This window comes from Mauremys mutica, chromosome 17, assembly GCF_020497125.1.
Source record: "Mauremys mutica isolate MM-2020 ecotype Southern chromosome 17, ASM2049712v1, whole genome shotgun sequence".
NCBI lineage: Eukaryota > Metazoa > Chordata > Testudines > Geoemydidae > Mauremys > Mauremys mutica.
The window spans coordinates 20,603,811-20,628,424 of NC_059088.1; the positions used below are offsets into that span (position 1 = coordinate 20,603,811).

Consider the following 24,614-nt stretch of genomic DNA (forward strand, 5'->3'; position numbering starts at 1 on the left):
TGAACAAAGACAGGGAGGAGAAGCAGAGAGGAAAAGTGGTTTTGCCCAAGGTCACACAGCAGATTTGTAGCAGAGCTGGGAATAGAACCCAGGAGTCCCGAGTCTCATCCCAGTACACTAAAACCACGAGGTGCTGGAAAGCACCCCCACCCCCACAGGTGAGAGAAAAACCTTATAAGATATGTATACACTGCACACCAAGTCCAAGCTCTGAGTCGGGTTTGAGCCCAACCCCCGCACCCTTCACACCCAAATCAGTGACTTGGGTCAACAGGCACTCAGGACGCAGGCCCTACTAGGCAGGTAGGTCAGAGTCCAAGTCCAGCCGTGACTCAGGTCATTTTGCAGTGTGGACGCAGCTCAAGCCACAGACCTGAGTCAGAAGGCCTCTGAAGTGCCGTATGGATGCATTAGCACAGTGGTCAGATGCAGGTACATCAACTGTAGGCCCAGGTTTACAATGCAATGTGCATGCACAAGGGTGGGCTTAGAAACTGTGTGTCCACAAGCTCAGGTCCCACTGGATTTACAATGCGGTGTAGACGCACCCATAGTGGGCCACTGTTCCTTAATACAAATCACCTCCTTTGCTTGTAGAGCTGCTTGCAAAGCTGTACGAGGCAGTGTACTGGGACTATGATGTAGCCGGGCCAATGCTGACAATGTTCAAGGAGTTACAGGGATACCAGAGATCGGTTCTTACAGCTGATCTGCAAAGGAGAGAAAAAAAATTGGAGGTTTGTGCCTTTATTTGCTTCTCCGTGATGACTAATGAGGGTGAGAAGAGGTTTGAACAGGGTTTTTTTCCTGCTTGTTCTTACATTATAAATATCTGCAATATCCAGGCTTTTCTCCACTGCGAAACTTGTTGGCGGTCTCAGAGATGTGGCTTGTGAGCTTCCTCCCACCTTTAAGTGAAGGGGTTGAATCTTTAACAGAGTCATCTGCTCGCCCATGTGTTTACTCAGCATTGGAGTTAAATAGTTGCTAACAAAAACAAAGGATTTTAAAACACTGATGGAAAATTGCTTCCCCTCTGGACTGGTCAGGAGGGTGAGTGAGGTCATAATTTCACTGGGTCTTTAGTCACCCGTTGGGCCAGAGTATGTACAAAGATTGGATTTCTAATGCGAAAAACCAGTAGGAAAAAAATCTCTCTGTGACATTCACCAGGGTACAATCTGGACAGCTGAATAGCTGGGTCCTCTCAACCCTCCAACCTTTTCCTTTTACACTGCTTTGCTGTGAGAACAACCACTATTCACCTGGTCACACACATGCAAAATCACTCCCACCTGTAAGATACAAGTGCTTTAGTCAGTCACTCCTGAGTTCTGCTGCAGGGCGGCACCAGCGAATTCACAGACATGCTAGCCTCCCCAGCCCGGGAGCTCCAGGAGGGCGGATGGTGGGCGGCCACAGCCCCAACCGTGGCCAGCACTGGGGGACTGGATCCGCATGCAGAGCGGGAAGCAAGAGCAGGGGGCTGGTGGTAGAGCGTGGGGGGGCCCCACGCATGGCTGTTTGGGGATGCACAGATTCCCCCAGCCTATGGTACCCACCGCCCATGCCTGGATCACTCCATTCAGGTCTGTTCAGAACAGGGGTCTGGAACGAACCTCACCCAGCATCTTTGGGAGAAAGGGGGGGATTGTCTGTCACACCAGCGAGCCAAGGGGTTACATTTTCCGTGCCACCCCTGTAAGGGTTCAGTAAGAGGCACAGTCCCATATGGGGAAGGCATTCTCCGGTGCGGGCGGTCAGGCCAATACCAATTTCTTTCTCCAGGCTGCCTGGCAGCGCTGCGCCTTCACGCGTCAGGGCTGTGGCAGCTCTCTAGGTGTTGCAGCCGGACGTAGGCGCTCGTTGTGCCAGCAGCGTGAGTCTCCCGTGCCTCAAATCTCTGTTGTCAATTTACAGTCGGGTACAGTGGGTGTAAAAACACGACCAAAGCCACAGTCCTCTCTTTGCTGTGACCGGCATTTGACAGGCTGCCTACACCGACAGGACCAGTCTATGCGGGATTCAGGCTTTTGTTACAGCTGAGTGGAGAGGAGGGGTTACCCAACGGCTCGGACGCTAACCCGGGATTTGGGAGACTCTTTGTATGACCTTGGGCAAGTCCCTTAGTCTCTCTGTACCTTGGCGCCCCATCTGGATAACAGCCCTGTGGCAGCACCTAGAGGCCACCAGTCGAGGCCCTGTTGTGCCAGGTGCTGCACACACATATAAGGAGACTTCCAAGCAGCTGAGACTTCAGATGCGGAGCACCGAAGAACAGTGAGGCAGCTGGAGTTGTCTCATAATCAGGGGTGACAGCACAGCCATTGTCGGTCAGCCCAGATGATCCTCCTGGCCTTGCAGGTAGAGCGGAGCTGGGGGTGATGCCTGGATCCCCTGTATGAAATGGAAGGTGCCGTGGGGCTAGAGCAGGAAGGGTGAAAGGAGAAGGGACTTGGTTTCCTGCTCCAAAGCTGCCGTGTTGCGAAAGAAATCCTACGAGCCAAGCTCGGGTCACTGGGCTGGTGATGAATCTCCTGCCACTGGGAGCAGAGCCGATCAAACGTCAGGCAGAACAGATCCACCGAACGACCTATTGCTGCTAGTGAGGGGACGATTTATTCGGCAAATAGTTCTTCCACCAGCAGCTGATCAAATTCCTCCCGAAGGGGCGGCTTCTCCACCTTTCCATGTCTTCACGTCTAGGCTGGCTGCCCTTTTGGAAGATGCATTTGTCAAACACAAAGTATTGGGCTCTATACAGGGGCAGCTGGGTGACACTGACTGGTCTGTGTTAGGCAGGGGGTCAGACAAGAGGCGCTAATGGTTCCTTCTGGCCTTAAACTCTATGGTTTAGAACACAGGATGAAATTCACTGAATGATCATAGAGTCATAACACCGTAGGGCTGGAAGGGACCTCCAGCCCCCCGCACTGAGGCAGGACCAAGTAAACCTAGAGCATCCCTGACAGGGGTTTGTCCAACCTGTTCTTGACAACCTTCAGTGACGGGAATCCCACAACCTCCCTCGGAAGCCTGTCCCAGAGCTGAACTCCCCAGAGAGTTAGAAAGTTTTTTCCTAATATCTAACCTAGATCTCCCTTGCTACAGATGAAGCCCATTACTTCTTGCCCTGCTTTCAATGGACCTGAAGAACAATTGATCCCCGTCCTCTCTTTATAACAACCCGTAACATCTCTGAAAACTGTTCTCAGGTCTCCCCTCAGTCGTCTTCTCTCCAGACTAAACATACCCAGCTTTTTTATCCTTTCCTGAGAGGTCAGGTTTTCGAAACCTTTTATCACCTTTGCTGCTCTCCTCTGGATTCTCTCCAATTTGTCCAGACTTTCCTAAAGTGCAGTGCCGAGAATAGGGCACAGTATCCAGATGAGATCTCACCAGGGCTGAGTGGAGCAGGACAGTTACCTCCCGTGTCTTACATACGACGCTCCTGTTATTACACCCCAGAGTGACGTTAGCCTTGTTCGCGGCTGCATCCCGTTGTTGACTCTTTTCAGTTTGTGATCCACTCCAGCCCCTGGATGTTTTCCTGCCACCTCGCCAGTGATTCCCCAGTTTCGCAGCTGTGCACTGGGTTTTTTTCCTTCCTCAATGCAGTACTTTGCACCTGTCGTTGTTGAATTTCACCCTGGTTGATTTCAGAGCAATTCTTTAATTTGTCACGGTCATTTTGAATCCTAGTTCTGTCCTCCAAACTCCTAGCAACCCCTCCCAGCTTGGTGTCCTCTGCAAATTTGATTAGCTTCACTCGATCGTGCAGACAATAATCTGCCTTCCTATCCAGGTGGGTCTGCCCCATCCCTGACCATTATACACATGACAGTAATGATGTTTTTACTGGAGAGGAACCGACACCGAGGCATGATCCCCTCCCAGGTGGGTTGAGAGAAATGGGGAGTCCCAGGATATCACCTTCACAGGGGCCTCGCCCCCTCCCATTTCACCCCAGTTACAAACATTTTGGTGGCCCTGAGCCAAACTGCGGGAGACTGACCGAGCTCAGTCACTTCAGAGGCCTCCGTGCCACGGCTAATGACCCAGTTTACTGGGCTGGCTTTACATCTGGACTGTGCCACCCCTTGTGATCCCTACTCAGAGGGGGCAGTGCAGCCGCTCTGCCACTCCTTAGCAGGGCGCAGGGGGCACCACCCTCAGACGCCAGCTGGCTCCTTGCCCACTCCCCCTCTTCCGCCCCTGACTACAGGTCAGGCCCAGAGTCTATCGCTCCCACCTGCCTCCCATTAGTAACAATTTGCACTTCCACAGACTCCCCCTAGGGCCACCCGGGGGGGGGGACAAGAGGGGCAATTTGCCCCAGGCCCTGGGCCCCGCAGGGGCCCCCACGAGACTTTTTCAGGGCCCCTGGAGCGGGCTCCTTCACTTGCTCTGGGGGGCTCGGAAATCTCTTGCGGGGCCGGGCCCCGGAGCTTCTTCCGCTCCCGGTCTTCACCAGCGGGGGGTCCTTCCACTCCGGGGCGGAAGGACGCCCCGCCGGCGAATTACCGCCTAAGCGGGACCCGCCGCCGAAGTGCAGCCTGATTTTTGGCGGTAATTCGGCGGCGGGGGGCCCTTCCATTCCGGGACCTGCTGCCGAAGTGCCCCGAAGACCCGCGGCGGGGGCCCCCCGCCGCCGAATTATTGCCGAAGACCGGGCTGCACTTCGGCGGCAGGTCCCGCTTCGGCGGTAATTCGCTGGCGGGGAGGCCCCCGCCGCGGGTCTTTGGGGCACTTCGGCGGCGGGTCCCAGAATGGAAGGGCCCCTCCGCCGCCAAAGACCCCAGGCCCCCAGAATCCTCTGGGCAGCCCTGCCTAGGGCAGGACCTCATGGCATTTTGTAGAGGTTAATAACAGGGGATGTAGATTTGTACCACAAGGCACATCAGCCTCATCGTGTTCACGTGGGAATCAGTTCATGTGGGAAACCAAGGCACAGAGAGGGGAAGTCACTTCCCTAAGGGACCTGACCACTAGCCCACACCACTTCCCAAAGCCAGAACTAGAACCCTGGATCCTGACTGGCCTCCCTCCTGCTCTAACCACTAGAACGTCCCAGAGGTGTGACTAGAGCCCTGGCGTCCTGAGTCCCGGGTGCCTTACTCTACGCACTACAGCTTACTCCCTTCCCAGAACCAGGAATAGAACCCAGAGTCCTGATTCCCAGCCCCCCGCTTTACCCCACTCCCCTGCCTGATCCTTTCCAAGCTAGGCACAGAGACAGCTCCCTGCGAACAAGGCCCCGGTGATCTCATTTCAGACCCCAATTTCCCTCTGCCCCACACCAGCCTGCTTCTCTCCCTGCTTGTGCCGCTCTGTAAATTATTGACACCACTAATGCAAATTGCTGGCAGTGAGGTTAGAGCAAATATTCCAAGCACAGCTGTTGTGTGCTGGATCCCCTGTAGTCTGCCTGGGGACTGAATAGGACTGGGGCTACCCCTAAGGGTCTCCATGACCCATGGCAAATGACTCGGTGGGTCTCAGTCCAGCTCCATCACCCCCCTATTATTATAGTAGCATGTAGAGGTTCTAGTGGAGATCAAGGCTGGCCACTGCTCAGACACAAAGTGAGAGGCAGTCTCTGCCCCAGCTCACATCTGGCCCCTGTTGTGCTGGGCGCTGCACAGACACAGACAGTCCCTGCCCAACGAGCTCACAAGCTAACCAGGCAAAAGGCAGAAGGGGAAATGGGCATAGGGAAGCAAAGGGATTTGCCCAAGGTCACCCAGGAGTCAGTGGCAGAGTGGAGAATACAGTATGGCCAGCCCTGAGCCCTTGCAAATCATGATCCGTGCCCAAAAGATCGAGAGTTTTTTTTAAATTATAAACGCTGTTTCTTTGTCTCCTGGTTTCTGACCCCTCAGGGGGCACCTGGGTCCCATTCTCAAGCTTTTCCCTGCAAGCAAGATAGCTAGAACCAGCCTTCTGTTTTTAAATGGAAGCTGAGACTCTCACATCTTCCAGTGACTCCGGGAGCTGGGGATTTAAGAAATAAAATGATCCCTGGAGGGGGCAGCTCCAGTCACAGAATCCACTGCTCTCTAGAGCCCTCCCCACTGGGCCCCCCAAGGGCAGATGCTTGTCTCGCACCTTGTCGAGCATCTGGGAGTGCTGGAAGCTTTGGGAATGTGTGCGCGCTGCCATCACCCTCACTGATCTGGCTGGGCAGCCTGAGCTGGGAGGCCAAGGACTGACCCAACTCCCTTCTCAACCCCCTGCCCATTGGCGGAGAGGAGCACACGAGAAAAGGGGATCTCTCGCTACCCGTGACTGTGCTGGCTGTGGGACTGAGGCCTTCCCCTTGCAAAGGTGGAGGGGGCTGCAGCTCAGACACTAGGTTCAGTGAGGTGCATTAAACGTCAGCTGGCTGCAGAGTCTGTATCTACGCCTCGCGCCCCCACCCCCAATGGCCATCCTTGCCTTGAGGCTCTACTGGCCATAGGGTTGCCACCCATCTGGGTATTACCCAGACAGTGCGGGTTTGGGCTTCTGTGTCCGGGTGCCATTTAGGGTTGCCAGGTGCCCGGTTTTCAACCAAACCAAAAGTCCGGTTACTGCGAGGCAGGGGAAGGCACCAGGTCACTAACCCATGCCAGCCCCTGCTCAGCCGAGGCCGCCTTCTACCTGCAGGCAAGCTCCTTGAGATGACCCAGTGAGTGATGGGGGTGGGGAGGAGAGGAGAAAGCAACAGGGGCGGGGCCTCAGGGGAGGAGGTGGAGCAGGGTGTGGCCTTGGGGGAAAGAGGTGGGTCAGGGGGCAGGGCTTTGGGGGTCCGGTTACCAGCAATTAGAAAGGTTGCCACCCTAACTGTCCATCACCTTCCACCAACAGTCCTCTGCCCATGAAGCTCTCCATTGCTCAGCCCCTTGGGCATTCAGGAACAGGGCTACCTTTGGTCCCTTCATGTCCCCCAGCCACCTGTCTAGCAGCAATCCAGTGCATTCTGGGATAATCCGTGTGACTATCCCACTCTGCAGAGGATTGTGGATGCTTTCCACATGTCGCAATGCATTCTGGGATGTCTTCCTGCAAAAAGAACTGGGAGATTGGAGGACTGACTTCCCCTCCTTCTTCCTAGCTTGGTGTGCAGCAGGGTAGCCCAGAACACACAGCCCTCCATCCTGCTGGTGGTGCTCCGTGCACGTGTCCCTGGGTGCTCCATCCCCGAGGCACTATGGGAGAGCAGTGAGGATTTTTCCCATGATGCACTGCTCAGGCAGCGTGATCAGTGTGGGTGCACAAAGACAGGCGAGACGGCGCTGTGGAGAGCTTCATGGCGCTGTGTTTCTAATTGCTGGTAACCGGACCCCCAAAACCCTGCACAGCCAACACAATAGTGTCATGAAGTTGGAGGCGAGTATCATCAAATGAAACATGAGGACGAAAGAAGGGAGGCCTTTCCACCGATTGTACATGGATGTAAAATGTGTGTGTCGCACCCCCATCTGGTGGCTTGCCCACGCAGAGGATAACAACCTACTACTTCAGCATCCAGCATCCTCTTTGGGCAGGGACTGTCTTTTTGTTCCATGTTCATACAGCACCCAACATAACAGGGTCCTGAGCCATAACGGAGGCTCTTTGATCCTATGATCATGCAAATAATAAACATCAATGATGTTGCAGCTGCCAGTTAAGGAGGTCGCCCCTTTAGCTCTGTGTTTACCGCTGAAGGGCCCAGATTAAACCCTGCCCCTAGCAGCAAGTCATAACCCTAGCAACGGTATTTCAAGTTCTCCTTTCAGGCAGGTACCGGTACACAGGTCAACCATGGCACGAACCGGGCATGGTGCCAGCCCTTTTGCAAACCCCGTCAGCACCTGTAGGCCCCAGCGTCCAACCTACAGTCGCCCAGAGCTCCGGGAGCGGAAGACACCGACTTGCTGCTTGGCTGCTCGTTGCATAATAGCTCCTGTGCTTATTTCCAGGCAGTTACGGGGGCCTGGTGTTGTCCACTGCCCACGCTGGTGCATCTCGAAGGCGGTCAGCAGCAATTAGCACCTTGTTAGGCAGGCTGCGTGCCTGGCTCCCGAAGCCGCAGTCAGGGCTGTTTTCCCCAGGAGCAGCTCCAGGTAGAATTCCCAGCATAGCAACAGTGTATTTCAATAGCAGCCCTGCGTGCCAATCCCTGGCTGGCTGCTCACCTTCCCGTCACAGCCTCCAGCATAGACATTGCCCCAGTGTCCGCTGCCCCATTGCCCCAGTGGCTGCAGGAGGGGAGGGGACCCAGATCTGCCTATGGGTCTTACGCAGCCCCAAGCATAGCCTCTGAGCGCCTCACAAGCTTCAGTCCTGCCTCCCGCCCCCATGATGGAGGGCAGTGTTTTCTCTTCATTTGACAGAGTCCATCTGCACCGGCGGTGTAATTTCCAGCGAGGGCGGGCATCCCTGTGCTAGGTCCGGGCAAGCTGGTGTGCTAAGAACAGAAGTGTAGCCACGGCATGACGGGCGGGTGGGATGGACTTTAAAAACAACAACAACATTTTCAAAAAAGTCAACATGTCGCATCTTGATTTTTTATTTTGAAATGGTGTTTTGCTTTCAGATCTGGCTATTTAAATACGCACGCTGAAAAATACCCCAAAACAGCTGAATCAAACAAAAAGGAAAACTCAAACTTGGTTTCGAGTCAACCCAAAATGTTTTGATTGATTCAAAAATGTTTTTTTTCAATTTGATGCAAATTTTTGAAAAAAACTGGTTTGGCTTCAAATTGAATTGGATTTTTTTTCCCCCAGAACTTTTGCTTTGGCCCCGGAACTCAAAAATTCATTATTCACTCAGCTGTAGTCAAGTCTCATTAACTCCGTTCAAAAGCAGGAGAAACTGAGGCACGAACTGAGTGTCGCAGAGCAGCAAGGGAGGTGGTGGCAGGGCTAGGATCAGCGCTCTAAGGGCTGGCTCTGAATGAGGATCATTTAAATTCCCTTTGCAGGGGTGATTGCATGAGGGGCAGGGCGATGGCACTCGAGGCCCTAGCCTGGGGGCTACACCCCCAGCCCACCCCTCCACCTGCTAAAAATGACAAGGGAGAGCTCTCACCCGCCGGCTTACAGAATTATTAAAGTGCTACCGTGGCAGTGCGGCTGCGCCGATGCAGTGTTTTAAGTGTAGACATACCCTTAATCTGGCTCCTGTTCACATCTCAGGGCTTGTCTACGCTCAGGCCCAGTCTGCACTACGGAGTTCGGTTAACGCAAGGCAGCTTACTATGGAAGTGTGTCCACGCTACAATTTTGCTCCTGCCCCAGCCTACGCTGACTTAACTCCACGGCCCCGAGCGGCGTAGAGTCCTGGTTGATGTAGTTAGGTCGGTGCAAATGCTGCATTGCCTGCATCGACTGTTACTGGCTTCCAGATGCCATCCCACAATGCCCCACACTGGCAGTACAACTGATACAAGTGCTCCTGGTGAGGACGCACACTGCTGGCACAAGGCCCTGGAATTGCTGTGGTAATTCCCAATTAAGTTAGGTCAACTTAAAATCTCAGGGTTGGAAGGGACCTCAGGAGGGCATCTAGCCCAACCCCTGCTCAAAGCAGGACCAATCCCCAGACAGATTTTTGCCCCAGATCCCTAGGTGGACCCCCTCAAGGATTGAACTCACAACCCTAGGCTTAGCAGGCCAACGCTCAAACCAATTTTGCAGTGTAGACGTGACCTAAGTGACTTGCCCAGGTTATGCAAGGAAGCTGTAGTAAAGCAGGGACTTGACCTGGGTGACACGGTCCTCTACTTCCAAAGGCTAGGCTGGTGGACAGTCATCTCCAGAGGGAAGGGGGCCGGGAGCACCCTGGCTTGAGACTTTTAAAACTGCACCTGGTACATGCTCTGCTCACAGACTTTTTGTCCCAGGATCGCTACGCAGGGTTATTTTTTAACTCTACAGTTATACCAGTTCACCCCCTAGTGTGTTATCCTGGTACACACTGGTGTGTTATACTGGAGAGTATGTTATACTGGTACACACTGGTGTGTTATACTGGAGAGTATGTTATACTGATACACACTGGTGTGTTATATTGGTACATAAAGGTACCTTGTACCAGTACAGTTTATTCCCCATTGCACACTGAAGTCGCTATAGCAGGATAAGCACCTTTCTACTGATACGACAGTGCCCCTCTTACGCTATGTCTGCACTTTAAAACGCCACAGCACTACAATGTAGGCATGACCTATGCCGACCAGAGGGGTTCTCCCCTGGGTGTCACCACCTCCCCGAAAGGCGGTGGCTAGGTCATAGAATCATAGAATATCAGGGTTGGAAGGGACCTCAGGAGGTCATCTAGTCCAACCCCCTGCTCAAAGCAGGACCAATCCCCAGACAGATTTTTGCCCCAGATCCCTAAATGGCCCCCTCAAGGATTGAGCTCACAAGCCCTGCCCAGGGAGGGGATGGGGTTGGGGAGGAGGGCTGGGAGTCCACCAGGCCTTTTTCCAGCTCTCGTTTCCATGAACCTGGCTTTTTGTTAGTATTTCGTGACACTTTTTATTAAGCCAAAGTTACAATAAAACATGAACGTCCTACACCCTAGGTTACTTATTCAGGATCAAGTTAATATTCAAAGAACCTGGCTAGATTCTGGTTTGCTGGCTAGGGAGCCCTTCTCCTCCGACAACGCTTGACACGGCGACCAAATTTCTAAATACCTATCGTCTCTTTGGAGCTTCTCTTGTGCCTGTACTTGGGGTGAAAGCTTTTCCGTTACAAAGGCTGTCCATGTTTTACTGTGCCCCAGTTCCATAGCAGCGTCACATCTTTCCAACCCAGAGTCTAGCTGCTAACAATAAAAAACAAGAAATTAATGTGTTGTTCTGTTTACAATGCAGATCCTTCCCTGGATCATTAAATAAGCAGGTCAGGAGATGGCGAGGAAGTCGGTATTTTGTCATAAGATCAATCTCTCCTCTCGAAACCATCTAATGCCTCTGTTCCCCTTTTCTCACAACCGCCCCCCCAACCAAACACCTTCCTAGTAGCAAAACTAACTGAAGTCAAATGCCATCTAGACAGTAATAAATAAAAATGTTCTTCATGAGCATGTGTTTAAGAGGCAGCTCTGTGTGCAGCTCAGTAACAATCAAAGAAATCCCCCAGGCCTGCACCCTCCCATTAGCTTTTATCTCTTTAGGGTTTTATTCTCCTAGATTTAGTGGAACAATGGACCATTAAGATAGTGCCAGGAGCACTGGGATGTTAAACTGCAGGCAAGCATGCTGAATGCCATCACAGGGGTGTGTGTGGCTCAGTGCCACTAGAGGGTGTGTATGTGTGTGTGTGTGTGGGGGGGATTTAACCCTTCGAATGCTGATATTTTCCACACTGCTACACCAAATCAGTGCTTAGAGACTGAACAAAGGAGGTCAGGGTGCTTACGGGTCTGGTGTTTTTGGCAGTCAGGGTGTTACAAAAGCTTTGCGGGGAGCGGGGAATTCATAGATTTCCAAGGCCAGAAGGGACCACTGTGATCATCCTGTAGAGCAGACACCAGAGAACATGCCCAAACGAATCCCCTAGGGCAGAGCTTTTAGAAAAACATCCCGTCTTGATTTAAAAATGGTCGGTGGTGGAGACGCCACCACAGCCCCTGAGCAGGTGGTTCCAGTGGTGAATTACTCTCGCTGTTAAAGATGTACACTGTAGTGCCGGTCTGAACGTGTCTGGCTTCACCTTCCAGCCATTGGCTTGGGTTTGACCTTTCTTGGCTAGGCTGAAAAGCCCGTTTTTAAATATTCGTTCCCCACGTTGGTACTTACAGCCTGTGATCACGTCACCCCTGTTATGGCCTTTATTAGTCCATGTATTGGAACCACACGCAGAGGCCACTTGTGCTACTCAGAGCGTGTATCATCTAAAGGGTCAAGAGAAGGATCTTTAGCCCCACTTTGACAGCGGGCAGCTGAAGCGCCAAGGGTCTGTCTCCACGGCAACTAGACGCCCGCGGCTGGCTCGGGCCAGCTGACTCGGGCTCACTGGGCTGTTTCATTGCTGCGTCGCTTTCCACGCTCAGGCTGGAGCCTGGGCTTCAGGTCCCGGCGAGATTGGAGGATCCCAGAAGTCTATATAGCAATGAAACAGCCCCGCCGCCCGAGCCCCACGAGCGGGAGTCGCCTGGCACAGGCCAGCCGCAGGTGTCTAGTTGCTGTGGAAACACACCCGGGGGACTCGCCAAGGGACGCTTTGCTGGAGCTGGGCACTGAACCTAGCTCTCCCTAACCCGACGGGCCGGCGCCCTTCCTCGCGAGCGTCTCTACAATCCTGCTTCCAGCCTCAGTTCTGCAAACGCCGTCTTTTTCTCCCCTATGCTTCGGAGGCCGTCATGGCCGTTCCCTGGCCCCTCCCAGCCCCCAGAACAATCGGAGAGGGGCCGCTACTGCTCGGCACCCACACTCACCGTTTGTGACTCGAAAAGTGCCGAGGCCCTTCCAGAAAATTGCTTGGAGAAGGTCCCGGGAGTGAGGTTACATGGAACCAGATCTGCCGGCTATTCACCGCGGAGGCAGATGGTCAGCTCAGATTTTGCACAGTGTATTTTTGGCTGAATGATGGTGGGCAGTGTGGGGCTGCTGCCTGGGGCGGGGAGCCCAGTTCCTGCCGTTCCAGCTCCAACCAAGGGCACCTGCGGGGCTGAAGTGTGCGGGGGGGGAGGGCTCAGCCAAGCCTCTAGCTTGTTCTCCAGAGTCGCCGCATCCACTTAAAGAAAGAACAAGCCACGTGTCTAACTGCTGTGGCAAAGAAGGACCCCTGGAAAATGGGATCTGAGTGTAACTGGTGCACAGGCGCCTGCCTGAGCTTGCAGAGAGCCTGAAACAATCCCTCCAAGGTGAGAGCTACCCCAGGAATCTCCATGGACAGTGTTAACTATTTCACTGCACTCCGTGTGAGAAACCGGAGGGGAGACCGTTGTGTGTTTGCTGAGGGGGAGGGGCGGGGGAATGTAGCCATGGGAAGGGACTGAAGATGTCTAGGCCTTCAACAGCACATGGCAGGGCACAGGGGGTAACAGCTGGTTTCATTTTCCTGAAGTGGGGGCCAACTTCCAAAGGTCAGAGTAATGCTGCTTTAGGTGAGCAGTTACTGTTGGGAGCGCCCGGCTAATCCAGTCCCCGCCTCTCCCAGCAGGGGGCACTGTGGGAAGCAGGGCAGAAGCGCTGGCTGTGGGGGAGCGCCCGGCTAATCCAGCTCTAGCGTCTCCCAGCAGGGGGTGCTGTGAGGAGCGGGGCAGGAGCGCTGGCTGCGGGGGAGCGCCTGGCTAATCCAGTCCCCTCCTCTCCCAGCAGGGGGCGCTGTGAGGAGTGGGGCAGGAGCGCTGGCTGTGGGGGGAGCGCCTGGCTAATCCAGTCCTGGCGTCTCCCAGCAGGGGGCGCTGTGGGGAGCGGGACAGGACCGCTGGCTGCAGGGGAGCACCCGGCTATTCCAGTCCTGGCCTCTCCCAGCAGGGGGGCGCTGTGGGGAGCGGGACAGGAGCGCTGGCTGCAGGGGAGCACCTGGCTATTCCAGTCCTGGCCTCTCCCAGCAGGGGGCGCTGTGGGGAGCGGGGCAGAAGCGCTGGCTGTGGGTAGCGCCGGGTTAATCCAGTCCTGGCCTCTCCCAGGAGCAGCTCTGTTGGCCAATAGTATAAAGTGCCCAGCTGGTGGAGAGGCCAGGGCCACTCCTGATTTGCAGCCGCTATTTTAACAAGGGACTTCTACACAAACAGCCACCCTTGTGCCACAACAAGCCCTGTGTCCCAGAGGTGTGTGGGCAGCAGCGAGTGTGTTTGTGTTGCTTCCTCTCTGGATCCCCCCCCGTCCCCCAGCTCACAACCTCCTAAGTAGGGGGATGTGGCCAGGGGAAAGGGGATGCAGCTAGAACTCCTGGTTCTCTGGCTGGTCTTGGCTGCTGGAATGGCCCCTTGGGGCCGTAGAGGTTAGAGCAGCGCATGCTGCAGCGGGACCGGGGAAAAACTTTAAACTTGCTCTGCAGCCCTGGGGCTCTGTGCTGGGCACAGCTTCGGTGAACCTAAGACTCAGGGCCAGAGGGGAGGGTGAGAGCATAGCACAGGGAGCTGGGTGTAGCAGGGGAAGGATGGTATAGTGGTTAGGGGCATGGGGCTGCCTGCAATGGGGGAGCCCTGTGTTCAAGTCCTTCCTGTGTGGGTGACTTTGGATAAGTTTATTTTCTCTGTGCCACGTCCTCCCAGTCTATAAAACCGCGCCGATACTTTGCTAGCTCGTTAGGTGCTGGGTAGATGACTGTGGAATCACATAACTACTGTAACTCGTGTACTGCCCTCGCCAAGCGTTCAACCAGGCGCAGGCGCCGTCAGAAATTCTGAGGCTGTGTTAAAATTCAGGGGGTGATAATAATGGGATCTTCAGGGCTCACGTTTTCCAGCTTCTCTGTTCAACCTGGAGACGCATAATCCCCTGGCTCCAGGAGCTGGTGCTGGAAAGAAAAACAGCAAATATCGTGGGTCTCGCAATAAGACCACAATGACACTGGAAGAGGGAGCTTGGGAGGAGGCCCGGGGGAGGAAGATTTTTAAAAAATAAAATAAAATCGCTCCCTGTGAGCACAATCTGATCCACTTGGAAGGCCAAAAATAAAGGCCGTCTGCTTGTCAGCATCCTTCTTCTTGGTGAGGGGGTGGGCGAGATGTCAGGCAGGATGAAAGGCACCGGTGACTGGGAATGTGCACTGCAGAATATTAACACAGGGCTTCCCCGGAGCATGGCCAGCTGATCAATGCTCCAGCCTCTCTCTTTCTTAGATGGCCACATGCACCGGTAATTTGAGGGGACCCTCAAAGGAAAGCGACGCCGTCCTTTGAGGAGAGTTTAGCGAGGGGAAGCGCGGCCATTTTGATGACTCTGCCAAAGATGGGGCCAAGTCTGAGAAAAGGGACCCAAAATGCCACCTAGCGTCCCCCATCCTCACATCCATCTCAGCTCTGCGCCCCGTCTGAATTATAACGAAGGGAGATTTATCCTCACACCACGGCCACCCCTGGCACTTGGCACCACTCCTCCTGCCCAGGCCTGAGGAGAGGAGCCCGGTGGTGCCAACCGCAGGCATATTATGGGCATGGAAAGTTCTGCCCTCCTTCCAGCAGCCGGAGAGATGGACAGGCGCACAAAGCCTGTGTGGAGCGAGACGGGCAAGCAGGCGAATGGGGTGAATGCACAGAAAGACACTTCCTGGCCCTTCTTCCCCCCAACACCATGCTGTCCCCCTCCTTCCCCCAGCCACCGGAACGGCCAATGAAACGAGAAAGGGCGGCGCAGGGGCCGTGTGACTCCGGGGGGAGAGGGGGACGAGCCGAGCTCTTTGCTTCCAGGACAAGTTTCCAAACATTGACGCGAAGATGAAAAGGGCCTTTCTTGTTCCCTCCCGGCTTGTTTTCTGTTTGCAGGGAAGGAGATCTGGGCTGGGGGAAGCAAAGGCCGGGGGGAGCCTGGCCGTGACTCAGTCAGAAACACACATCGCTTTCTTCCCCGGCGGGTTTTGTCTGTGTCTGGTTCCATTTATCTCCCAGGCCGGGGATTAGCGAGGGGAGAGAAAGCCCAGCTTTTGGGGCCTTATGTAAGATAGCAGGGCCCCCTCTCCTCCTCCTCTCTCCCTTCACACATTTGCATCCCATCCCGCCCCAGTCTCTGGAGTGGAAAGGCTTGATCCTTCGGTGCAGCCCTCCAGCCACACCAAGGCAAGTGGGGGGCAGATGAGAGCCTCCCCAGAGCATGAGGTTGGAGTCCCCAGAGCATGAGGTTGGAGTCACAGTCAAGCAAGTACCCCCATTTCTATGGGGACAACGGGGGGGAGTGGCTTCCAGTCAAGTAACAGGGGTAGGTCTGTTATATTTAGACTGAGTAGAGCCGGAGATAGACCCAGACCCAGAGGGAGCTGATAAAAACTCAGCTATCTGCTCTGGTGGCAGGTGTACTAGTCAGGCAGCAAAACTGCAAAAAAACAGGAAAATGGGGCTTTTCACTGGGTTGGGGGAATACGCCGACATTGAAAGGGACAGGACATCACATTCCTCCACCCTACCAAATATACATACATTCTTATGCTTTACATGGCTATCATAAAACACTAACAAAAAGGTATGGGTGGACCGAGGGATTATTCTGCCCTGGAATAGCAATATATTAAAGAAACAATTTATAAGTGCAGGCACACCCCTGGCTGTTGCGCTGTCTGGGGACAACATGGTGATGGTGGTCTGGCAGTATCCTGAACAACAGGCACAGTCAGTGGTAAGCAATCAACTGACTTTGGTATGGAATCAACTGAATCTGGTACCAAAGTTTCTCCCAACAAGTCACCAAAATTAGGAGTTGTAATGGAAGGAGGTTCGATTGGAGGAGAAGAAAGTCCTGCTGGAACATCCTCAGACCCCAGTACTTACTGAGGCTGCAATTGGTCCATATGTCGTTTCCATAAACTACTGTTGGATAATTTCACCACAAATAAAACTGGACCCATACATTTTACAAGTTCTCCAGGTATCCACTTCACTCCACTGCCATAGATGCGAGTCAAGACTAAGTCTCCTACCTGAAAAGAATGATGACGCATCTCACGTGGATCAATTTGCAGAGCTTGGGATTTGGCTACGCATGAGAGGCAACATCAGGGCGAAGCCATTCCCAACAGCTCTGCAAAGATGGCTTCAAGAAAAGGAGTTGCAGGTGACTTCAGGGTAGTAGCATGTGGTGTGTTCCTGCAGCAAACATGAAATTGTCCAATGTCTGCTGAGGATTCAAAATAGACTTGTTAGCTTTTAAGACGTGCTTGAGTGTCTGTACAAAGCGTTCCACTAGTCCTTCTGTAGCAGGGTGGATGGAACAGAGCGTACCTCCGAAATTCTTCAGAGCAGAACTGAGGTTTATTGTCCAACTGTAACAACAAACCAAATTGGCTAAACAAGGTTTGAAGATTCCCAGTGGTCTTGGTCGCTGTAGTAGAAGTCATTCTGAAAACTTCTGGCCATTTCCAATGGGCATCGTCTACAACCAAGAACATACAACTTTCTAATGGTCCAGCGAAGTCCATGTGAATATGTGTCCATGGAGCCTGAGACCACAACCATGGGTGTATCTGAGCTGGGTCAGGATCCTGCTGAATTTACTGGCACATAATACAGCATTTTGCCTTCCTCTCAATATCATCATCATTCATTGGTCAACAGACATGACTCCAGACTATTGCCTTCCTCCGTACAATGCCCAAATTACCTTTGTGAAGAGTTTCCATAATCTGAGACTGAAGTGATTTCGAAATGATCACTCACTTTCCTTATAAGATGCCACCATGATTCAAAGATAATCCATGTTGATGTGACACCCGGTGTGTAAACTGAGGATTCTTTTGATCCTTGCGGTACCATTCCCTTCACAAGAGAAAGAACAGCACCCTCAGTGGGTTCTTTAGCGATGGGCAACCTATCCATCAAACTGAGATAGAACACTTTGTCCGAGTTTCTTTGCATTGACAGGAGCTTGAGCATGGTAGGTGCGACAGCCAAATTGAATAGTATGGGAATGAACTGAAAGTAGTAATGCCCATCACTGCATACGAGCAGCGACTAATGATGGAATTCCACATTTCAGTCCAAAACTGAAGGTAACAGGTGATGATCCATCAGCAAGGTAAAATGTCCACCATGGAGACAGGCATGGAATTTCCAAATTACGAAGGTAATGCTGAGAGCTTCTTGCTCTATTTGCAGATAGTTCTTCTCAGGCATGGCGAGTGTTTGTGACTCAAAGGCAATTGGTTTCTCCATGCCATTAGGGAAAATGTGCATGGAAAGAAATGCACCCACTTCATTTGGTGAAGCTTCACAATCCAGCTGCAATGGTAGCAAAACATGAGAGTGCGTAAAAAAAAAATAATTGGAGGTATACCTATCTCCTAGAATGGGTCATTGAGTCTAACCCCCTGCTTTCACTAGCAGGACCAAGTACTGATTTTTGCTCCAGATCCTTAAGCGGCCCCCTCAAGGATTGGACTTACAACCCTGGGTTTAGCAGGCCAATGCTCAAACCACTGAGCTATGCCTCCCCCTTGTCAATAGTTTGCTTCCTTAAATACATACTTACATTCTTCAGTCCATTTCCATTTTGTCTTTACTTGTAACAGTTCATGTAGAGGCGCCAGTACTGTCACCAGACTAAGCAGAAATTTACGGTATTAGTTAAGCAGTCCTAGCAAAGGCCCATCACCGTCAACAAGGTTGAAACTCGTTGTCTGTCTGGAATGGGGTCTGTGACAAAGTTCGTCCTCTACCTTGGTGGCTCCTGCGCTTATTGGCAGATTTGCTCACCTCAGGGATCTTCCCCACAGTCTGGATCAACTCCTCCTGTGTCTGATCAGGAGTTGGGAGGTTTGGGGGGGAAACCCGGGCCCATCCTCTATTCCGGGTTCCAGCCCAGGGCCCTGTGGATTGCAGCTGTCTAGAGTGCCTCCTGTAACAGCTGCAGGACAGCTACAGCTCCCTGGGCTACTTCCCCATGGCCTCCTCCAAACACCTTCTTTCTCCTCACCACAGGACCTTCCTCCTGGTGTCTGATAACGCTTGTACTCCTCAGTCCTCCAGCAGCCCATCCTCTCACTCTCAGCTCCTTGCGCCTCTTGCTCCCAGCTCCTCACACGCACTTCCTCTCCTCTGGCTCCCCCCTGCCTGACTGGAGTGAGCTCCTTTTTAAACCCAGGTGCCCTGATTACCCTGCCTTGATTGGCTGCAGGTGATCTAATCAGCCTGGCTGCCTTAATTGGTTCTAGCAGGTTCCTGATTACTCTAGTGCAGCCCCTGCTCTGGTCACTCAGGGAACAGAAAACTACTCATCCAGTGACCAGTATATTTGCCCTCAACCAGACTCCTGGACCCCACTGGCCTGGGTCTGTCACAGGTCACAAGTTACAAATTACTCAAAACGCTCAAGGAACGCGACTCATGAGCTGCAATTGTCATCAACTTCACCAACGCTGTCCAGAAAAGTTGCCATTTTCTCTCCTCTGCTGTTGGACTTCCCAGCTCCTGGATGTCCCTTGCCCCAAAGAAACCGTCTTTTTTTGGCCCTGCAGAATCTGCACTTGACCTGCTTCTTCTGGCTCTGACATCACCGCAGGCTGCAGAATTCTTCCCTCAGCTGTGCTTGGGCTCCCTCTGCTAGCTGTAGACCCTCAGTGCAGGCTGAGCTGTTTCGCTTTCTCTGCCTGCTTGCACGAGGGCAACCAAAGGGCTGCTTCCTGACCCCTCACTGTTAGGTTTGCAGGAGCTCCAGGTAGCAGCTGGTTCCGTTGTTCTATTGTTAGTTGCCAGTTCCTCCTCGCCAGCTGGCTGGTTCTCACTGTCCCAGAAGCAAAAGCAGCAGTTGGCCATCTTGTGCCTGTAGATGAAGATTCCCCCTCTTTTCATAGTATTATTAGCGTACGTTTTCCTCCTCTTGTTCAGGCAGAGGCAGCACTGGGCGCTCGTGGGCTAGAAATCTTTCATCGCCAAATGTTATATCTGGACCCAGCCGAGAAGGGGTTAGACACAGACCCAAAGGGAGCTGATGGAGAGACCCAGCTGTCTGCTCTGGTAGTAACTTCATTGTTCAGGCAGCAAAAACATGAAATTGAGGCTTTTCACTGGGGGAAAGTATTCAAACATTGACAGGGACAGAACATGATGAGGTCGATGGCAGTAAAAGGCCCCGTGGCACTGGGGTCCCACAGGATTGTAGGATGCCATCAAAGATGCAGCCGCCCTCAGTTGCTGTGTAGCGGTGCTGGCTTTCAGCTACACTGCAGAGAGGTCGGGTTAGCAGCTCTGGAGGGAAGCGCTCTCAAGGTCTGTGCAGCAGGGGTGTCCCCAGAAATTTGTCACATGATACGCACAACTGACCCTCCCTTGTATCCACAGCTTCCCACCACCTCCTCCCCGCTGGTTCCCCCAGGTGGGCAGTCACCATAGCTCCCTGGACTTGTAGCTGGTCTTGAGAGCTCCTACTTTAATCACTGCCCTCCCAAACCTGGGACAAGACCCCCAGAGCTCTGACTCATAGCCCCCCCGATACTTTAACCATTAGTCCCCACTGCCCTCCCCAAGCAGGGAATAGAACCCAGGAGTCCTGACTCCTAGCCCCCTCCTTTAACCACTAGCTGTGGGATGCAGGAGGCAACAGGTGGGCAGAGCTCCTGGGTTCTGTTCCCAGCACTGGGATTTTACCTGTTGGGTTAAAGCAGGGGAGCTGCAGCCAAGAGGCCTGGGTTCTGTTCTATTCTGGGATGGGAATCATTTTTTTGTGTGCACTTAAGTGAGTCACTTCTCTTCTCTGTGCCTCAGTTTCCCCTTCTGTAAAACTGTGGGTGCTGATGCTGCCCATTTTGGCAAAGTGCTTTGAGGTCAATAGCTGAGATGTGAACATGTGTCCGGCAGCCTGGTAAGTAGCTGGTGATAGCACCGGGCGAGGGGAATGGGCCTGTAGTTTTGCATTTCACAGCCAGATATTTCCTCTCGCTAATTACATCTGCCCTCTGCCTGCAATCATTACCCCCAACCCTGAGGATCCCAAAGCACTTTATAGACACCTGTCAGCCTCCCAGCAGCCCTGGGAAACTGGTCTCCCGTGGTGCCGATGGGGAAAGCAAGGCCCAGGGTGGTTACAGTAGCAGAGCCAGGAACAGAACCCAAGCATCCTGCCTCCCGGTCCTGTGCTTTAGCTGCAAGATCAGCTGGGAACTCCTCTCCAGTAAATTCTGGAGATGCCTTTGTGCCTGGCCTACTCTTCCATTCCAGTGACTGGAGCTGTCTTCCCCGGTTACTCCTCAGCCGTGCGGTGAGACAGTGTGCGAGGCCTTCTGGGTGACAGGCCGGTGCACCTGCGGGGGATTCGTGCTCCCGCATTCTCATGGCCTGGCTCCTCCACTGAGGAAAAGTGACAGTAATGAAAGAAGAGAGGAAGGGTGGGGAGAGGAGCACTCTTGGGGTGAAGGAGCCTAGGCTGCCTGCCTGGCGAGAGGAGGCGTGATCTACTTAGGGCATCTTGCAGGTCGGTGCTTTATGGGTCCTGGTATCGGAGGGTCCCAGAGCATGTGACAAACAAAGGCACCCAAGGCTCCCTGGGGAGGAGGGTAACTAGCGAGTGACTGATGTGGCCCATCAGACACACCCGCCCCCCTTCCGAAAGGGGCACGGAGATGACAGGAGGGATGGAGAGGGCGAGAGAGGGGTGTGTATGGGGATAGTTAGAGGGACAGATAGATAGATGGGGGCGGTGTCTGGGGATAGATCAACAGGTTTTTACAGGCTGCTAATACGGCTGGATTTCGCACCGCGCTGCATGCAGATCCTAGCCACGCCCTTCTCCCAGCGGGGAAAGGAATGGCCAGGCCTGGGCAGTGGGCATGTGAGGGAGAGGGAGGCTGCTGGGGCCGGTTGCAGGTGGCAGGAGATGCAGAGGAGAAGGAGCGTGTGCTCACAGCAGAGAGGCTGTAGGGAAGCACTGGGAGCAGGCTGGAGCAGCCAGGAAGAGCAGGAGAGAGATAAGGTCTAGGGGTCCACAAGCAAATCCGTGGCAGGGCTGGTTTAAGATCAGGGGGGTCTTTATAGCTGTTGCATGGTCCCCGGGGGTGAAACGAGTCTGTCGGGTCTCAGTCTGGTTCCTAGCGGGCGAATGTCTCCCCCACAAAAATCATCTTCCCAAGCGGCAGCCAGGTTTGCTCCCTCAGCAGGGACAGCAAGAGCCGAGCAGGTCAGAGGGACCGAGCTCCCGCTTCAGCCCTGGGGCTGGTCTCTCCAGCTCATGGTCAAGGTTCACTGGTGGAGGGGGGCAGCTGCTGCTGTTGGGGCAGATATTGTCACCGCTCTGCTGGCAGGTCAGTGTCCCACAGGAGGACTGAGCAGGGCTGCAGAGACTGAGGACTTTTGAATGTAACTCATTTATTTACACTAGATGCACCAGCGTCCCAGATAGCAGGCAGGCGTCTCGGCCCAGGCACCCACGGCCGGTTCCCAGGGTGTAGCTCTGCCCCTAGACCTGACTGTAGTTAGAGAGATTCCACCAAACTGCCCTATTGCTTGCAACAGCCCCCCCAGAATTCAGCATCACCCCGAACTACCACCACTCCTATGACTGTGAAAGAGCGCCATCTGGTGACCCCTGCCAAAACAACATCAATCTTATTAAAACCAGGCCCTAGATCAGAGCAGTGGAATGGAGCAAACGCTGTACTGGGGCCTGATTCTCCATCACCCTGCACCTGCGCACCTCGGGGCGGCGTTTACACCAGTGCGATGCAGGGGTAAATCAGAATGGCAGCGATCTGCACTCATGTAAATGACGACAGTGATGGAGAGAAAGGCCCACTAGCTTTCAGGATGCCCCTTGGAGAGATCCTGGGAACTGCAGGCTGCTGGACCTTCAGTACCGATACATTGGCTGGAACAATAATTAAAGAGACATGACGCAGAATCCAAAATAGTTCACAGGCTGAAAAGCCAATGGGAAATTTTGTGATCACCGCCCCTGATTGGCTCAAAACGGCACACAGCTAATGTGTGCTAGTACATCCTACGTTATCTTTGGTTCTCCACTCTCCCCCCTGCACCCTGCACCCTCTCTCCAGCCACTTCCTTCTTGTGCCCACCTGTTTTGCCTTGTCTTAGACTGTAAACTTCTTGGAGTGTTACTATGTGTTTGTACCAAAATATTTCAGTTTTCATTGAAATTTTTTTTAAATCAGTTTTCCATGGCTGAAATCTGAAAAAAATTGCAGGGTGGTTTTGTTTTGTTTGTTTTCTGCTTTTCAATGAAAACCTGGAATTTTCATAGGGGAAAAAAAACTCATCTGCCAACCAAGCTGTAGTTTCAAAGCTGATTTAGTTTAAGCCCCTTGTGTGGACGCCGTTAAATCAGTTTGAGTGGCTTATCGCGATCCAGAAACTTGGGTTTGAACTGGCAATTTAGGGATAAAAGGTTCAGTGGGCCAAATTAAAGCCCTGGTGTAACCCCCTGAGTTCTACGGAAGGATAGTAGGGATGGAATTGCCTCGTATCACATCACATCCATCCTGTTTTATGGGTCGCTTCCACTGATCACCCAGGTCGTGCTGTTCACATGGAACCCAGTGATCATGTCAATTACAAGCCATCACGTGGATTTCCGTGGCTGGCAGAACCTCTGCCTAGTCCACAAAACCGGACACCGGCAGGTTAGAGTTTTGCCAAGCAACTCTCCCCACCAGCAGGAAATGAACATTGATGTGGATTAGCGGGGGTGGGGGTGAGAGAAAAAAGCAAAACATTTTCTTTTCACTGCAAATTTCCGTGCCAGCAAAATGGCATTGAGCCCTGGCTGGGAATCTGTCAGCTCTTCCCCGCCAAACAGCTGCTTTTCCCGCAAAGAAGCCTCCCTGACAAACTTCCACTGGGGTGGGGGAAATTCAGAGTGGGCTGAATTCAGCGTGGAAAAAGGCAGGGCCTGGGTTCTGTGCTGGACTCACCGATATGGGGGAAATGGTTGTAAAGCTGCAGACTTTTGCTTGAGAATGCTCATCGCGTAGCTTGGTTACCACTTAAACTGCTAGCGCTTAAGTGGCGAATAGGCCCTGGGTGTCCAGGTAACTCTGGGTGCACACTTGCTATCTGGTCACACTAATCCCAACAGAAACGGCTGCCAAATGACCCTCTCCTGATACTCATGGGGGCTGTTTAATCACCGTGCAAGTCCTTTTGGCTCAGGGCCCGATCCACAGCAAGCTGAAGTCAGTGGAAAGACTCAAATTGACTTGAAAGAGCTTAGGATCAGCTCCGTAGCCTGTTCATTCATAGCACCCGTTAGGGGGCTCCCTAAGGGTAGGCAGCCTTGTTTGACAACCTGGGAATTGGACTGGGGTCATCTGAAACAGGCAGCCACCCACAGCCATGTGAAAAAGGTTCCTCCATCAGGGTCGGGGCCGGTGCTTATGCAGCTCCAGGAGTCAGGGTTCCCAGCCATCTGCTGACTGCAGTGTGTACATGTACGAGTTAGAAACTAGCCGCCCCGGTGGGACTCAAACCCTGAGAGGCGTCCGCTGGCTAGGAGGGGCTCGTCTGACCGCATAACGCCCTAAGAGGCAGGATGGGCCAGTGGTTAGAGAGCTGGCTGGTGGCCTGGGCTCAGTTCCCTGCTCTGCCGCAGAACTCCTGGATGACCTGGGGCAAGTCACTCCAGGCTTGACCCACAAGGATATTTAGGTGCCTACCTCCCACTGGAGACTCTGGGGATCACGGCACTGCGGCGCTGGGTAATGAGGGCTGGCTACATACTAGACGGAGGTAGGATCAGAGACACCCTCCCCTGCTGGCCTGGTCTGCAGCCAGCGTTATCCCACTACAGGTGTTGTGCTGTGACTAAAGTGAGCAGGGGTCAGATCATGGGTCACATGATCCTTTTCTCTCCCCCTTACTGTAAAAGCTGCCCCATCACCCTCCTTCGCATCCTAACTCCCTGAGCTCCCCCTCCCGTTCACCACTGTGTACTGCACGTCCTGCTCTATCTTATCCCTGGGAATCAGCTGCCAAAGGAGAGCTCAGTGGCTGGCGAACATAATCTCAGAGACTGGAGATACAGGACCAGG

The 24,614-nt window shown here is 53.3% G+C and overlaps 1 protein-coding gene across 2 annotated transcripts in view; it reads left to right on the top strand.

Annotated features, from left to right (window-relative positions):
- The window catches only part of KCNJ10 (potassium inwardly rectifying channel subfamily J member 10), a 50,728-nt gene that overhangs the window by 18,299 nt on the left and 7,815 nt on the right, over window positions 1-24,614 (top strand). Inside the window, exon 1 of one of the 2 annotated variants that reach the window (XM_044990766.1) lies at window positions 12,700-12,846. The exons of the other annotated variant lie outside the window; for it this stretch is intronic. The gene's annotated coding sequence lies outside the window, so the exon portion shown is untranslated. Of the gene's footprint in view, window positions 1-12,699; window positions 12,847-24,614 lie in introns of those variants that run through there. 2 annotated transcript variants of the gene reach the window in all.